This window comes from Panthera pardus, unplaced genomic scaffold (genome assembly GCF_024362965.1).
Source record: "Panthera pardus isolate Hobbes unplaced genomic scaffold, ASM2436296v1 HiC_scaffold_24, whole genome shotgun sequence".
In the NCBI taxonomy this organism is placed as follows: domain Eukaryota; kingdom Metazoa; phylum Chordata; class Mammalia; order Carnivora; family Felidae; genus Panthera; species Panthera pardus.
The window spans coordinates 31,822,287-31,834,619 of NW_026526810.1; the positions used below are offsets into that span (position 1 = coordinate 31,822,287).

At 48.0% G+C, this 12,333-nt stretch overlaps 1 protein-coding gene across 13 annotated transcripts in view; it reads left to right on the forward strand.

Moving 5' to 3' along the window:
- The window catches only part of MEGF11 (multiple EGF like domains 11), a 353,192-nt gene that overhangs the window by 198,346 nt on the left and 142,513 nt on the right, over nt 1-12,333 (forward strand). The gene's annotated exons all lie outside the window — the stretch shown is intronic.

A 12,333-nucleotide genomic window follows, 5' to 3' on the forward strand; every position in this document is an offset into this window, starting at 1 on the left:
TTCTCTGATTGACTAATTTCACTTAGCATAATATCCTCCAGTTCCATCCACGTAGTTGCAAATGACAAGATTTCATTCTTTTTGATTGCCGAGTAATACTCCATCGTGTATATATATACCACATCTTTATCCATTCATCCATCGATGGACATTTGGGCTCTTTCCATACTTTGGCTATTGTGGATAGTGCTGCTATAAACATGGGGGTGCATGTGTCCCTTTGAAACAGCACACCTGTATCCCATGGAGAAATGCCTAGGAGTGCCATTGCTGGGTCGTAGGGTAGTTCTATTTTTAGTTTTTTGAGGAACCTCCATACTGTTTTCCAGAGTGGCTGCACCAGCTTGCATTGCCACCAACAATGCAAAAGAGATCCTCTTTCTCCGCATCCTCCCCATCATCTGTTGTTGCCTGAGTTGTTCATGTTAGCCATTCTTTTTTTTTTTTTTTAAACTGAGTTGACTCCTCAGCAGCTTTTTTTTTTTTTTAAGTTTTTTAATTTATTTTTGAGACAGAGAGAGACAGAGCATGAACTGGGGAGGGGCAGAGAGAGAGGGAGACACAGAATCGGAAGCAGGCTCCAGGCTCTGAGCCATCAGCCCAGAACCCGACGCGGGGCTCGAACTCACGGACCGCAAGATCGTGACCTGAGCTGAAGTCGGACGCTTAACCGACTGAGCCACCCAGGCGCCCCTATGTTAGCCATTCTGACAGGTGTAAGGTGGTATCTCATTGTGGTTTTGATTTGTATTTCCCTGATGATGAGTGATGTTGAGCATTTTTTCATGTGTCAGCTGGCCATCTAGATGTCTTCTTTGGAGAAGTGTCTATTCATGTCTTTTGCCCATTTCTCCACTGGATTATTTGTTTCTTGGGTGTTGAGTTTGATAAGTTCTTCGTAGATTTTGGATACTAACCCTTTATCTGATATGTCATTTGCAAATATCTTCTCCCATTCTGTTGGTTGCCTTTTAGTTTTGCTGATTGTTTCCTTCGCTGTGCAGAAGCTTTTTATTTTGATGAGGTCCCAGTAGTTCATTTTTGCTTTTGTTTCCCTTGCCTCTGGAGACATATTGAGTAAGAAATTGCTGCGGGCAAGATCAAAGAGGTTTTTGCCTGCTTTCTCCTCGAGGATTTTGATGGCTTCCTGTTTTACATTGAGGTCTTTTATCCACTTTGAGTTTATTTTTGTGTATGGTGTAAGAAAGTGGTCCAGGTTCATTCTTCTGCATGTCGCTGTCCAGTTTTCCCAGCACCACTTGCTGAAGAGACTGTCTTTATTCCATTGGATATTCTTTTCTGCTTTGTCAAAGATTAGTTGGCCATACGTTTGTGGGTCCATTTCTGGGTTCTGTATTCTATTCCATTGATCTGAGTGTCCGTTCTTGTGCCAGTACCATACTGTCTCGATGATTACAGCTTTGTAGTATAGCTTGAAGTCTGGGATTGTGATGCCTCCTGCTTTGGTTTTCTTTTTAAAGATTGCTTTGGCTATTCGGGGTCTCTTCTGATTCCATAAAAATTTTAGGATTATTTGTTCTAGCTCTGTGAAGAATGCTGGTGTTACTTTGATAGGGATTGTGTTGAACATGTAGATTGCTTTGGGTAGTGTTGACATTTTAACAATATTTGTTCTTCCTATCCAGGAGCATGGAATCTTTTTCCATTTCTTTGTGTCTTCTTCAATTTCTTTCATAAGCTTTCTATAATTTTCAGTGTATAGATTTTTCACCTCTTTGGTTAGATTTATTCCTAGGTATTTTATGGTTTTTGGTGCAACTGTAAATGGGATCGATTCCTTGATTTCCCTTTCTGTTGCTTCATTGTTGGTATATAGGAATGCAACCAATTTCTGTGCATTGATTTTATATCCTGCCACTTTGCTGAATTCATGAATCAGTTCTAGCAGTTTTTTGGCGGAATCTTTTGGGTTTTGCATCTAGAGTATCATGTCATCTGTGAAGAGTGAAAGTTTGACCTCCTCCTGGCCGATTTGGATGCCTTTTATTTCTTTGCGTTGTCTGATTGCAGAGGCTAAGACTTCCACTACTATGTTGAATAACAGTGGCGAGAGTGGACATCCCTGTCTGGTTCCTGACCTTAGGGGGAAGCTCTCAGTTTTTCCCATTGAGGGTGATATTAGCATTGGGTCGCTCGTATATGCCTTTTATCATCTCAAGGTATGATCCTTCTATCCCTGCTTTCTTGAGGGTTTTCATCATTTTGTCAAATGCTTTCTCTACAGCTATTGAGAGGATCATATGGTTCTTGTCCTTTCTTTTATTGATGTGATGAATCACATTAATTGTTTTGCGGATATTGAACCAGCCCTGCATCCCAGGTATAAATCCCACTTGGTCGTGGTGAATAATTTTCTTAATGTATTGTTGGATCCGGCTGGCTAATACCTTGTTGAGGATTTTTGCATCCATGTTCATCAGGTGGAGTTGTTTTATTTGGTGTTTTATTTTGGTGTTTCATCAAAGTGCTAGGTAGCTGACATGATGGTGGGTTCTGAACATGGGCTTTGGAGTCAGATGGACCGTTCAAATCCCAGCTCCTGAGTTGAGAATTTCTGTGTAACCTCAGGCCTGTCACTTGACTTTTCTGAGCTTGTCTCCTCATTAGAAAACAAAATGAAGGCAGTCAGGCCACTCACATACTTCACTTAAGAAAGAAATGCTCCCAGCACACTGCCTGATAAGCAGTGAGTACTTAAGAAATTTTTGTTTTACTCCCTTTATTCCTCTCCTCTGTGGGTTTTAATCTGACGCAAAATTAATGGGTAACTCCCAAGCGTGGAGAGCTTGAAGCATAAGGAATACTCCCAAGTCTGGGGGATTAATCAGGAAAAGCTCCCTAAAGAAAACTTAGCATCTCCCCTAAAAGCAACCTGGGGTCTTCCTAACCCAGACAGAAAAGCCAGGAATGAGAATTGTGGCCTTGCACACAGTAGGTGCGTGTGCAGTAGTAGTAAGGGCTTGTATCCTGGTCTGGGACAAAGCTGTGGCCTGGAAGTTTTGCTGCCCGAGGATGGGGACCAGGGTGTGTCATTGGCCTCGCCTTGGCAGGCCACCCCAGGGGCCTGCGGGAGACCAGCCAGGCTGGTCGGTGGGCAGGGGTGAGTGGCAGGGTCCCTCATCATTCCCCGAGGCTGGTGTACCTGCCTCCCCCTCGATGTCCTGCATCCGCCTTCGCTCCCCTGCAGCCCATTCTCTACCTGGCAGCCAATGTGCACTCTCAGACATGGGTCAGATCATGCCCCTCTTCTGTTCAGAACCCCCAGGAGCTCCTTAGAAATGATATTTAAAGCTTCAGGTATGTCCCAGAGTGTTGTCAAATAAAAGTACCAAACTATCTAGGTACAAAGCCATTGGTTTGTAATGATGTAACTTGTTGGCATTTGAATAAAAATGAAATTTGGGGGCAATGAATATATACCGTTTTGCCACTATAAATATGGTTCAGGAGACATCTTTTTTTTTTTTGATTTATTTATTTTGAGAGAGAGCGATAGGAGAGGGGCAGAGGGAGGGAGAGAATCCCAAGTGAGCCACCAGCACAGAGCCTAAGGCAGGGCTTGGACCCACGAACTGTGAGATCATGACCTGAACCAAAATCAAGAATCGAACGCTTAACCAACTGAGCCACCCAGGGACCCCAGCTCCGGGGACATCTTAATTGTTCTGAATATGTATATTGGTCCTACTTTTCATAGCTTGTATTTTTTAAGTTTTTATTTTTTACTTATTTACTTTCTCTCCATGCCCAACGTAGGGCTCAGACAACTCCAAGATCAAGAGCCATGTGCTCTATTGGACTGAGTCAGTCAGACACCCCAGTAGAGTGTATTTTTAAAATCCACATCTGAAATATACTTTTTTCATAATTCAAACGGGTTGCTTAACAAAATGTCCATCAGACTAAAAACGAAAAACCCTCCGTGTCGCTTGGCCATGTCATTCAACCTCATCTTCTACAGTTGCCCTGCATCTGCCATTCTGACCTCCATGGGATCCCTCTCCTGCCTCAGGGCCTTTGCACTGGCTGCTCTTCTGCCTGCCATCGTTTCCCCCCAAATATCTGCATAGCTCACTCTTTCACCTTAGTTTTCTATGGCTGCATAACTAATTACCACAAACGATGCGAACTTACTGCCTTACAGTTTCTGTGGACCAGCAGTTGGGCATGGTTTAGTTGGGTCTTTTACTGGGTCTCCTAAGGCTGCAACCAAGGTATCAGTGGTGTATAGTCTTACCAGTGGATCAATGGGGAAATTCTGCTTCCAAGCTCCCACCAGTAGCTGCAGAATGCAACTCTTTGCAGCCATAATATCGACACCCCGTTCTCCTGCTGTTGAAGGCGAATACAGGGCAGCCAGTGGGGGAAGATAGTGATGGGGCAAATGAATTCGATGTCATCTCACCTGCTACAAATCCTCCAATGGCTTCCCATTGTCCTTAGGCAAAATCCAAAGTCTCCAAATTCTTGGCTGCACACCCTGGCCCTGGGCTGCCTCCTCCAGCCTCACCCCTGCAGGCTATGAATCAGTCACACTGGCCTCCTGCAAGCCTTTTTTTTCTGACTCAGGGGCCTTTGCACTTGCTGATCCCTTTGCCTGGAAGGAGTTTCCTCCAACCTTTGCAGGGCTCTCTCCTCTTCGTCCCTCATGTATCAAATGTCCCCTTCCCAGAGAGGCCTTCTCTGACCACCTGACCCTAAGGAGGCACCCCTACCCCATGCACTGTGCCCTCCAGTCACCACACAGGCTCTGATGACAACCTGTGATCATTTTATTGACCGAGTTATGTGGCTACTGTCTGTCTCTCTGTGGACTGTAAGCTCACTGAGGGGTCTCCTCTTGTCTTCTTCACCAGTGTCATCCCCAATAACAGTGCCCCATACTCAAGAAATATGGAATGAATGAATGAATGAATGAATGAATGAATGAGTGAGTCTAAGGCCTTCCCAGGTCTGGGCCAGGGAGGGGGATGGAGATATTAGGGGAAGGAGACAGTGTGGTGGGAAAGCTGTCTCAGCCTGAATGCCCGGGGATGGCCTGGGATGGCTCCCTTCACCTCCTTGGGTCTCAGTCTCCTTGGCAGTCAGGGTGGAGCTACAATTTCCCCGGTCCTCTGAGCAGAGTCAGGGCTTAACCCCTTGGCCCCACCCCCAGAAGGCCCCTGAGGTTTGAGGGGTGGGAGGGCAGCCTTCATTTACCACCATTTGGTGACATGCCTGTAAGTCACACTTTTCAGTCCCCCCTGAGGCCCCGGTCTCCACAGCCAGCACCCTCTTCTTTCTGGGCTTCCCATTTTCTGCTACTCTGGCCCTGACAGGGGGTTCCCTGCCTCCTCCAGTCCCCAGTCTGGCCTCTCCCTCCCCCAGAGGGACTGGGAGCCAGTGCTATAGGGACAGACATGCCCAGAGAACCAGATGGCCAAAGTGGTGGGCAGGCCAAGTGCCTTGGGGGCCCTGGGGACAGGTGTAATAAGGAAGCCACATGGCAAGGGCGAGGGGGGGTGGGCGCTCTGCACAAGCAAAGGTGTGGAAGCTGGGATGCTTAGGGTCATTCAGGAACAGGAGACAGTTTGGAGCAGCAGACACAATGGGGATCAGGATGGGTCTGCAAGGGAAGCGATTGTGCCGGATTGGGGACCTTAATGTGTGCCCACACTCCCACTTGTCTCTTCCCAGGTGCCTGCTCAGATCCTTGCCTGTCCTTCCTCCCCCTCAGCCTCCCAAGAACCCGGGCAGGAAGGTGTGGCTGCCTTCTGAACAAGAGCACAGACCACCTTAGCTTCCAGCTTGTTTGTTTTACTATAATTAGGTAAATAAATCAGCACATTAGCTCTCTGCTTGGGAGCCTGGCTTCTAGAAGGAGCGGCTCTGTCTTACACACAGAGCGGGCAGGGGAGTCTCTGGGGGCCTGAGACATATCCCTAGCATTTCTCGAAGCTTGGCAGGCGTGCTGGCCCTCTCCCTGTCCTGACAGATGAGAATCGCTGGATCTCTGCATGTCCCAAGCCTGCATGACTCACATTCCATCAGCTTAGGAGCCTAGAGAGTGTGTGCTAGTCTTGTGGGGGGGTCTTTGGGACTGGGCAGGGACAAGGTGGCTCAGGGCTCAGTGGAGTCAGAAGCAGGTGGTCATGAGGGCTGTAGGCATTGCTCATTAAGCCGCACCCCTACCTTTTCCCCCCTGGGTCCCCAGTTGGCCAGGGGCCAAACATGGCAGCCAAGCCCATCCCTCTGGCCAGGACCATTAAAACCCAATTAGCGGAAAAAGGACCTGCCCAGTGGGGTGCCCTCCTCCTCTGCTAGAACACTGGGGGCTGGGAGAAGGGCAGTGAGGCCCTAATGAGGCTGGCAGGACTGAGCCAGAGAAAGATGTGCCTGGAAGCAGCAAAGACTTGGGTTAGAACTGGAGGAGGACTTCCGAGTGGTGAGGAAGGTGGGGGTGGGGGGGGTCCCGCACTGGCCGGGGTTCGCCCTGTCTGTGCCACCGGGTCACACCCTCCCACCGGTCCTCCATGTGACCAAGGGGACTTAGACAGATGGCTTCTAAGTGGAACCAGGTCCAGAGCAGCTTCTCCAAGGTAACTAAGGGTGATGTTAGAAACAGGTGTCTGTGGTTGAGGGTACTGACCCGCCGGCCTCCAGGCGTCCAGCTGCCAAGCTGAGGCAGGAATGAGTCCCTTAATTGCTGAGTGATCGGGAGTCCTGGGAGGGGAGGTGCCGGTGAAGGGGCTGGCGTGGCTGGGGCAGTGGGGAGAGGGACTTCACGGGCTCAGGGAAATGGGTCTTCACCAACTAGTCTGGAAATAGTTCAGGATTGTAGAAACCGGCACGGATGTGCCCATGTGTCCCAGCTGCATAATAGGAACGCATGTCACCCAAGGAGGCAGCACCGTCTCCTCTTTCTGAAGGGGGGTGGGAGTTGCTGGGAGAGGGCCACCTGGAAGGAGGGATCGGGATGAGGTGACCACTTGATGCCTCCCTTCTGCAGAGAGGGGATATGGCTGGGGCGTCCTGAAGCCCTTTGCTTCCCTTCCTCTGGAGCTGTGGAAGGAGTTGGGGGATTTGGGGAGGTACATATAACTGGGAGGTCCCAGTCCTGCACACCCTGCCCCAAATCTGCTCCTGCCTCATGGCACAGGAGGGGCCCCCAGAGCCCAGCCCACAGCTGCCCCTCAACCCCCTGGAGGGATGTTTTTAACAGTTTCCAAAACTGCTTCCTCAGCTCCTGGCTTGTCTTAGCTTAAGTAGGCCTTTTGGATTTATTAGTTCTGAGGGTGGAAAGAAAACAGCTTCTCGAAGAAGTGTGTTTAGTGCCACATTTCAAACTTCCAGACTTGATTGAAATGGTAGTTAAAACATTTTAAGGCTCTTAGGTGAAGTTGCATTTGCCTTCTGAGTGGCCCGTATTCTGATATCAACCATTTATTGTGGTTGCCCCGTTATGTCACGGAGAGGCGGTGCTTTATCGAGAGCCCGTCTTGCAAGGATGTGGCCTCAGCTTCCATCTGTGAGCCCGTCTCATTGAAGCCACCAAGAAGAAAAAAAAAACATTGTACAATAATTGTGCATTTTAATTAAGCCTCAGTGTGCACCGTATCGTGGCAATGCTAATATTAAAGAATTCTTCCCACTTTGCAGGAAGCTGGAATATTTGTTCCCCATGTCATTTTTATATTCCTTTTGTGTGGCAATTAATATTTAACTCCTGGGAAATAAAGCTGCCACCCGAGATCGTCTTTATGGTCTGGTATTAAAATAACTGTTCCTGATAAACTATTGTAATAAAGTATTAGGGGGACCCTGCTGGAAGGGGGTTTAGCTCAGGTATTAATTCTATTCAAGGAGCTGGGCCCTGAACAAGCCTTTTTCTCCTAGTGCATTTCATTTTTCACCATGACGTGTCAATGAGCCTAACCATAATCACAATAACCGAGGAGAAGAGAATATGGTGTATTTAAGGGACGGGGGACTTGGTCTGCCTTTCCTCCCTCCCATCAAGCTGTTTCCAATTAGCGTGATCACTTGGTAACAGTGATGCTTGGAACCTGGTCTTCGTCCGCTTGGATCACCTCTAGCAGAGCATGTCCTTGATGTAAGAGAGAAGGTGAAAACAGGTGCATTTGTAGTCACTGGTCGGAGTCCGGCTCTACCTGATATCAACCGTATTTAACTGGGAGCCCTAATTTGAGTTTACAAGTGATTACAAGCTGTCCTGTGGGACTCTGCTTACCGATGAATTCTCAAATAAGTTGCAAAACAGTGACGAATTAACTTGTTATGCTGTCAAAATCAATTACGGCAGAAGACAGCTTAACTTCTTGGCCTGTTCTCGGGGGCCCCTGAGCCAGCACCACTACCCTGGGCCTTGTGAGGGTGATCAAAGGGATGGGCCCCACCCCGGCCTCCTGTCACAACAGGCACCCCCTCCCCTACTTCCCACCCTCGCTTTGCTTCACTCGAAGTCTCCAGCTTGGATTTGGGGCAGTAAATTCTCCAGAGCAGGGAATGGGGGAAAAGGAGGCAGGGAGTCAGCTTGACATATGGTTCCCCGCTCCCCAACTCCTGAAATGATGTTCTCTCCCATGAAGGCTGGGGGAGATTGATTCTAGCTGGGGCTTTAAGTAAGATAAACATCTGAAGGCCCCAAGATCTTTACTCTGCAGCATTGAATGGAAGATGCAATTTATAAATGTTCCCTTAATATTTCTGAAACAGATTGGCCGGTAATTTATAGACTGCAACATTGAGGACTGAATTAATTTTCCCAGGGAGAAAAGTCTGCCTGCAGCTTGGCGAGAGCTGTTCCCTGAATCTCCGAGCAGAATCAGAGAATGATAGGGTTAGAAGGGACCTTGGAGATACTGAATTCCATCCTCTCTGAGGCATAAGTGGGGAAACTGAGGCCCAGGTTCACACAGTAAGTTTCTGCCTGAGTCACGTCTGGAACCCCAGTGTCCTAAGTCCTAGACAGGATCTTAACTTTGTGCCCCTTGTCACTCAGTGATACCTCCTTTGTGGAACTTCCCTTTCTGTGTTACGGGTACCTGCAGCCTCCTAACATTGAGGGGTTCCTGCGTATTCCTCTGGCTTTTGTTTCCTTTCTTCTGAGATGAAGGCTTCTTTGCCTGAATTAGGGGTTGTCGCCCTCATGCTCATGATCGGGCCAGGTCTTGCCTGCGTGGCTGTCTAGCTGGGTATGTAGAGTTCACGTGGGCAGGGAACTAACATCTATTGAGGATCTATTGTTTGTCAGGCACAGAGCTGGACGCTGGATCTACATTGTTTATAACCATCACAACAACCCTGAGTGGGGCAGGTATTTTGATCTCCCATTTTACAGATGGGAAAAATGAGGCTCAGAAGGTTAAGTTCTGTTTAACCTGCTTAATCTTGTTTTTACCTCTTCTCACCACCCACCCTGCCCCATCCACAGCTCTTTCCTCTTCTCAGGCCCAGAACAGTCAAAAATGAAATGGGTCAGAGACTCCAGTAATTGGGAGGAATCACTGGGGCATTAACTAGCCACTGGCTTCTCATATTGTAATGTACACGTGTGTCGCCTGGAGGTCTTGTTAAAATGCAGGGTCTGATTCGGTATGTAGGAAGGGGGTAAAATTGGGGGCCTGAAATTCTGTATTTCTAACTATTAGCTCACGTGTGATGCCCCTGCGGCTGGTCTGGGACCACATTTTGAGTACTACGGACTGGATCACCCTTTCAGAGCCAGCTGCCTCCCTGCTTTCCAGAAAAGCCTTTGACCCGTGTCATGCATTCACACACTCCTGCTGCTGGCAATGCCTCCCAGTGGTCATGAAGTCCATTCTCCTGCTGCTGGAATTTGGAGCAAAAATTTGGAATTTTTACTGTGAGCAATCTCCAGGAAAGAGATGGGAAAACCCCCCTGAGAGATTCCCAAATCATATAGAGGCTGTTCTGTATTCAAAACCCAAGCAGTTGTGGCCATGTAAAGCTTCCCAGTATTATGATTTAATAACTAGTAATTGAACAACAAATTGGTGCCTTATATTTACTCCGTCCTGGAATACACAGAGCTTGCTTCAGGGGCAAGGTATTTACTGTGAAAATTGAGTTGAGACCGGAATGTTACCAAACATTATAAATAGCATGGGGTTTATTTTCCAAATGCTACGTATTCTGAAATGTGGAAAGAAATTCACAGAGCCTGAGAATCAGAGAGACTGCTCCCTCCCTCCTCACGCACCGGTGCAAACACACATCACTGAATGAGGCACCCTCACGCAATTATGTTGTGGATCACGTCTGAATGTCTCCTTGTACATGACATTTACGAAGAAAAACACTTGCAAACCAAATGTTTGATTAACATTACCTCTTTTACAGTTTAAAATGGGTGAGCGTAATTGAAAGCTGCGTTAGCTAACGCTTAGGAACTTCATATGCGCTTTATCCTGGGCCTGTGAATCTCCATAGTCCTATTGAGTTCTTAGTGCCAACGGCCCAGAGCAAGTATACTTCACGTTTCATGAAATAATCTAAAAGTGCAGGAGTTTTCAGCCTATCAGAGGAAAATTGGCGCAGTTGAGCGTGCATCTTGTCCAGTGGCTGTGGCATTTCGGGTGTATTTTATCCAGACTGAGTTGGTGAAATTTACTCTGTCTTGTGTGGTTCAACATGGGCGGGTTGGCTCTCCAATTACCCAGATTCTGTGTCTACACCCACCACTTATCCAGATTCTATGCCTGATTCAGTAATGCTACCTGCTTTTATTGCCTGCTTCTAGAGAACAGCCTCTTTTGTAATCTCAGGTTATAGACGTACCCTCTCTGGATTCTTCCCTTCTGTGTCTCACCTTCTTTTCTTCTCTTTTTTCTTTTCCTTCCTTCCTGCCTAATTTATTCCCTTCCTTCCTTCCTTCCCCTGACCTCCCCTGTAAACCCAACTGTGCCTCACGTTTGAAGTTTGCATCAACTCTCCTAAGGTAGTTCCCTGTTCAAGGGCACCTCGCAATGACTGTGTGTTTTAAATGAAGGGTTTTATAAAGTAGAGTGAAGCCCTAATTACATTATTTGGACTTTCTCATATTGAGATTTTAAAAGAACACACTTGAAGCCCATGTTCACACACTCACCGTTTGCCAAGCCATTTATCCTGCCCAGGCCAATGGAGAGAATCCTCATCCAGATGGCCCCGGGGGTAAGGTTTAAAGGCTGAGTCGAAGTTGGTCAAGTGAAGAGGCTGGAGAGGAGAAGGGACATTCTAGGCAGTGGGAATAGCATTTGCAAAGGCCTGGAGTTGGAAAAGCACCCAGTGTGTCTGAGAAATGTTGAAAAATCCATGTGTCAGGAGCACAGGCTTGGCGGAGGTCAGGGGCTGGAGCTGGAGAGGCTTGTTAGGATCAGGCTATATGGAGCCCTCACGAAGGAACCCACTGAGAATTTTAAAGCAGGAGGGGACCCGATCAGCTTTGCATTTTCAAGGTCCATGGATGGCTAGAGTGCAGGATGGACCACAGTCTGGTGGCAGGGACTGGATAGGAGCTGTTGCATCAGCCTAGCAGGCTGGCGTGTTAGAGTCAGGGCCCACGCTGGGCCGTACTGCCAGGGAACCTACTGGGAACGGAGCAGAGCTGGGAGCTGAGCGTCTGAGGGGAGCAGGCTGAGAGAGGGGAGCTGGTGAGAGAAAAGGCTAATGCCCCAGGTAGAGAGCAGAGACGCCAGACTGTGGAGTTGTGGCTGCTTGACTGGGCATGGAGAGGGGTCAGGGTTAGGTTTCAAGGGCCTCCGGAATGTCTGGGCCCATGTCTCCACCAGTGGGGGACTCAGCCCTCAGGGTGGCAGCTAAAATGCCACCAAAGGCAGGATGGCCACTGACTACCAGCATCGCAAGGGAGGTTTGGGGATGCGACTGCTGAGTTGGGTAACCAAACGTTAGAGATATTGATAACACCGTTCCCCCGTGCATACGACACTTTAAAATTTATCTGAACCACTTGACCTTGACAAGTTGGCAGGGGTTATTATTACTATTGTTGTTGCTAACACCATGAGAGACCTAAGGCAAGTCGACTGGATTAGAGTCACAGTAAATGAAGGATGCAGTGTTTAACCCCCTATCTTCTCCTGGCCTAGTGTTCTTACCATGCAAGGGTGTTAGAACTCCCCTGAGCACTAGTTTTCTCTGGCTCTATGCTGAGCATTGTTGGGGAACATAAAGGATGTGAAAATTTTTTGCCCTAAGGAAGGTCATAGTCTTGATGAAAAGAGAAGATCAACCCAAGGAAACTAGCAAACAGTGGCAAGGAAGTACCATTTTATCACCCACTCAGTCCAC